The following is a 5,679-nucleotide window of genomic DNA, read 5'->3' on the forward strand; positions in this document are numbered from 1 at the left end:
GCATGGCTAAAAGTGCGTTAGGAGTAAGTTGAAAAAAAACTGAAAAAAACGACATACTAACCCCTTACGTTTTTTTCAAAAATTGACGCCCTAAAATTTTGTTAGTTTATGCCATTTTTGGATGCTTCTGGGGCCCCTGTTGAGCGTGTGTGAGGTTTCCCGTGTTTATTTGAACAGAAAAGTGCATTTTGAGCAAGTTGAAAAAAATGAAAAAAACGACATACTAACCCCTTACGTTTTTTTCAAAAATTGACGCCCTAAAATTTTGTCAATTTATGCCATTTTTGGATGCTTCTGGGGCCCCTGTTGAGCGTGTGTGAGGTCTCCCGTGTTTATTTTAACAGAAAAGTGCATTTTGAGCAAGTTGAAAAAAATGAAAAAAACGACATACTAACCCCTTACGTTTTTTTTCAAAAATTGACGCCCTAAAATTTTGTCAGTTTATGCCATTTTTGGATGCTTCTGGGGCCCCTGTTGAGCGTGTGTGAGGTTTCCCGTGTTTATTTGAACAGAAAAGTGCATTTTGAGCAAGTTGAAAAAAATGAAAAAAACGACATACTAACCCCTTACGTTTTTTTCAAAAATTGACGCCCTAAAATTTGGTCAGTTTATGCCATTTTTGGATGCTTCTGGGGCCCCTGTTGAGCGTGTGTGAGGTTTCCCGTGTTTATTTTAACAGAAAAGTGCATTTTGATCAAGTTGAAAAAAATGAAAAAAACGACATACTAACCCCTTACGTTTTTTTCAAAAATTGACGCCCTAAAATTTTGTCAGTTTATGCCATTTTTGGATGCTTCTGGGGCCCCTGTTGAGCGTGTGGGAGGTTTCCCGTGTTTATTTTAACAGAAAAGTGCATTTTGAGCAAGTTGAAAAAAATGAAAAAAACGACATACAAACCCCTTACGTTTTTTTCAAAAATTGAAGCCCTAAGATTTTGTCAGTTTATGCCATTTTTGGATGCTTCTGGGGCCCCTGTTGAGCGTGTGTGAGGTTTCCCGTGTTTATTTTAACAGAAAAGTGCATTTTGAGCAAGTTGAAAAAATGAAAAAAACGACATACTAACCCCTTACGTTTTTTTCAAAAATTGACGCCCTAAAATTTTGCCAGTTTATGCCATTTTTGGATGCTTCTGGGGCCCCTGTTGAGCGTGTGTGAGGTTTCCCGTGTTTATTTTAACAGAAAAGTGCATTTTGAGCAAGTTGAAAAAAATGAAAAAAACGACATACTAACCCCTTACGTTTTTTTCAAAAATTGACGCCCTAAAATTTTGTCAGTTTATGCCATTTTTGGATGCTTCTGGGGCCCCTGTTGAGCGTGTGTGAGGTTTCCCGTGTTTATTTTAACAGAAAAGTGCATTTTGAGCAAGTTGGAAAAAATGAAAAAAACGACATACTAACCCCTTACGTTTTTTTCAAAAATTGACGCCCTAAAATTTTGTCAGTTTATGCCATTTTTGGATGCTTCTGGGGCCCCTGTTGAGCGTGTGTGAGGTTTCCCGTGTTTATTTTAACAGAAAAGTGCATTTTGAGCAAGTTGAAAAAAATGAAAAAAACGACATACTAACCCCTTACGTTTTTTTCAAAAATTGACGCCCTAAAATTTTGTCAGTTTATGCCATTTTTGGATGCTTCTGGGGCCCCTGTTGAGCGTGTGTGAGGTTTCCCGTGTTTATTTTAACAGAAAAGTGCATTTTGAGCAAGTTGAAAAAAATGAAAAAAACGACATACTAACCCCTTACGTTTTTTTCAAAAATTGACGCCCTAAAATTTTGTCAGTTTATGCCATTTTTGGATGCTTCTGGGGCCCCTGTTTAGCGTGTGTGAGGTTTCCCGAGTTTATTTTAACAGAAAAGTGCATTTTGAGCAAGTTGAAAAAAATGAAAAAAACGACATACTAACCCCTTACGTTTTTTTCAAAAATTGACGCCCTAAAATTTTGTCAGTTTATGCCATTTTTGGATGCTTCTGGGGCCCCTGTTGCGCGTGTGTGAGGTTTCCCGAGTTTATTTTAACAGAAAAGTGCATTTTGAGCAAGTTGAAAAAAATGAAAAAAACGACATACTAACCCCTTACGTTTTTTTCAAAAATTGACGCCCTAAAATTTTGTCAGTTTATGCCATTTTTGGATGCTTCTGGGGCCCCTGTTGAGCGTGTGTGAGGTTTCCCGTGTTTATTTTAACAGAAAAGTGCATTTTGAGCAAGTTGAAAAAAATGGAAAAAAACGACATACTAACCCCTTACGTTTTTTTCAAAAATTGACGCCCTAAAATTTTGTCAGTTTATGCCATTTTTGGATGCTTCTGGGGCCCCTGTTGAGCGTGTGGGAGGTTTCCCGTGTTTATTTTAACAGAAAAGTGCATTTTGAGCAAGTTGAAAAAAATGAAAAAAACGACATACTAACCCCTTACGTTTTTTTCAAAAATTGACGCCCTAAAATTTTGTCAGTTTATGCCATTTTTGGATGCTTCTGGGGCCCCTGTTGCGCGTGTGTGAGGTTTCCCGAGTTTATTTTAACAGAAAAGTGCATTTTGAGCAAGTTGAAAAAAATGAAAAAAACGACATACTAACCCCTTACGTTTTTTTCAAAAATTGACGCCCTAAAATTTTGTCAGTTTATGCCATTTTTGGATGCTTCTGGGGCCCCTGTTGAGCGTGTGTGAGGTTTCCCGTGTTTATTTTAACAGAAAAGTGCATTTTGAGCAAGTTGAAAAAAATGAAAAAAACGACATACTAACAACCCCTTACGTTTTTTTCAAAAATTGACGCCCTAAAATTTGGTCAGTTTATGCCATTTTTGGATGCTTCTGGGGCCCCTGTTGAGCGTGTGTGAGGTTTCCCGTGTTTATTTTAACAGAAAAGTGCATTTTGATCAAGTTGAAAAAAATGAAAAAAACGACATACTAACCCCTTACGTTTTTTTCAAAAATTGACGCCCTAAAATTTTGTCAGTTTATGCCATTTTTGGATGCTTCTGGGGCCCCCGTTGAGCGTGTGTGAGGTTTCCCGAGTTTATTTTAACAGAAAAGTGCATTTTGAGCAAGTTGAAAAAAATGAAAAAAACGACATACTAACCCCTTACGTTTTTTTCAAAAATTGACGCCCTAAAATTTTGTCAGTTTATGCCATTTTTGGATGCTTCTGGGGCCCCTGTTGAGCGTGTGTGAGGTTTCCCGTGTTTATTTTAACAGAAAAGTGCATTTTGAGCAAGTTGAAAAAAATGAAAAAAACGACATACTAACCCCTTACGTTTTTTTCAAAAATTGACGCCCTAAAATTTTGTCAGTTTATGCCATTTTTGGATGCTTCTGGGGCCCCTGTTGAGCGTGTGTGAGGTTTCCCGTGTTTATTTTAACAGAAAAGTGCATTTTGAGCAAGTTGAAAAAAATGAAAAAAACGACATACTAACCCCTTACGTTTTTTTCAAAAATTGACGCCCTAAAATTTTGTCAGTTTATGCCATTTTTGGATGCTTCTGGGGCCCCTGTTGAGCGTGTGTGAGGTTTCCCGTGTTTATTTTAACAGAAAAGTGCATTTTGAGCAAGTTGAAAAAAATGAAAAAAACGACATACTAACCCCTTACGTTTTTTTCAAAAATTGACGCCCTAAAATTTGGTCAGTTTATGCCGTTTTTGGATGCTTCTGGGGCCCCTGTTGAGCGTGTGTGAGGTTTCCCGTGTTTATTTTAACAGAAAAGTGCATTTTGAGCAAGTTGAAAAAAATGAAAAAAACGACATACTAACCCCTTACGTTTTTTTCAAAAATTGACGCCCTAAAATTTTGTCAGTTTATGCCATTTTTGGATGCTTCTGGGGCCCCTGTTGAGCGTGTGTGAGGTTTCCCGTGTTTATTTTAACAGAAAAGTGCATTTTGAGCAAGTTGAAAAAAATGGAAAAAAACGACATACTAACCCCTTACGTTTTTTTCAAAAATTGACGCCCTAAAATTTTGTCAGTTTATGCCATTTTTGGATGCTTCTGGGGCCCCTGTTGAGCGTGTGTGAGGTTTCCCGTGTTTATTTTAACAGAAAAGTGCATTTTGAGCAAGTTGAAAAAAATGAAAAAAACGACATACTAACCCCTTACGTTTTTTTCAAAAATTGACGCCCTAAAATTTTGTCAGTTTATGCCATTTTTGGATGCTTCTGGGGCCCCTGTTGCGCGTGTGTGAGGTTTCCCGAGTTTATTTTAACAGAAAAGTGCATTTTGAGCAAGTTGAAAAAAATGAAAAAAACGACATACTAACCCCTTACGTTTTTTTCAAAAATTGACGCCCTAAAATTTTGTCAGTTTATGCCATTTTTGGATGCTTCTGGGGCCCCTGTTGCGCGTGTGTGAGGTTTCCCGAGTTTATTTTAACAGAAAAGTGCATTTTGAGCAAGTTGAAAAAAATGAAAAAAACGACATACTAACCCCTTACGTTTTTTTCAAAAATTGACGCCCTAAAATTTTGTCAGTTTATGCCATTTTTGGATGCTTCTGGGGCCCCCGTTGAGCGTGTGTGAGGTTTCCCGTGTTTATTTTAACAGAAAAGTGCATTTTGAGCAAGTTGAAAGAAATGAAAAAAACGACATACTAACCCCTTACGTTTTTTTCAAAAATTGACGCCCTAAAATTTTGTCAGTTTATGCCATTTTTGGATGCTTCTGGGGCCCCTGTTGCGCGTGTGTGAGGTTTCCCGAGTTTATTTTAACAGAAAAGTGCATTTTGAGCAAGTTGAAAAAAATGAAAAAAACGACATACTAACCCCTTACGTTTTTTTCAAAAATTGACGCCCTAAAATTTTGTCAGTTTATGCCATTTTTGGATGCTTCTGGGGCCCCCGTTGAGCGTGTGTGAGGTTTCCCGTGTTTATTTTAACAGAAAAGTGCATTTTGAGCAAGTTGAAAAAAATGAAAAAAACGACATACTAACCCCTTACGTTTTTTTCAAAAATTGACGCCCTAAAATTTTGTCAGTTTATGCCATTTTTGGATGCTTCTGGGGCCCCTGTTGAGCGTGTGTGAGGTTTCCCGTGTTTATTTTAACAGAAAAGTGCATTTTGAGCAAGTTGAAAAAAATGAAAAAAACGACATACTAACCCCTTACGTTTTTTTCAAAAATTGACGCCCTAAAATTTTGTCAGTTTATGCCGTTTTTGGATGCTTCTGGGGCCCCTGTTGAGCGTGTGTGAGGTTTCCCGTGTTTATTTTAACAGAAAAGTGCATTTTGAGCAAGTTGAAAAAAATGAAAAAAACGACATACTAACCCCTTACGTTTTTTTCAAAAATTGACGCCCTAAAATTTTGTCAGTTTATGCCATTTTTGGATGCTTCTGGGGCCCCTGTTGAGCGTGTGTGAGGTTTCCCGTGTTTATTTTAACAGAAAAGTGCATTTTGAGCAAGTTGAAAAAAATGAAAAAAACGACATACTAACCCCTTACGTTTTTTTCAAAAATTGACGCCCTAAAATTTGGTCAGTTTATGCCATTTTTGGATGCTTCTGGGGCCCCTGTTGAGCGTGTGTGAGGTTTCCCGTGTTTATTTTAACAGAAAAGTGCATTTTGATCAAGTTGAAAAAAATGAAAAAAACGACATACTAACCCCTTACGTTTTTTTCAAAAATTGACGCCCTAAAATTTTGTCAGTTTATGCCATTTTTGGATGCTTCTGGGGCCCCCGTTGAGCGTGTGTGAGGTTTCCCGA

Source organism: Doryrhamphus excisus, chromosome 2 (genome assembly GCF_030265055.1).
Source record: "Doryrhamphus excisus isolate RoL2022-K1 chromosome 2, RoL_Dexc_1.0, whole genome shotgun sequence".
In the NCBI taxonomy this organism is placed as follows: domain Eukaryota; kingdom Metazoa; phylum Chordata; class Actinopteri; order Syngnathiformes; family Syngnathidae; genus Doryrhamphus; species Doryrhamphus excisus.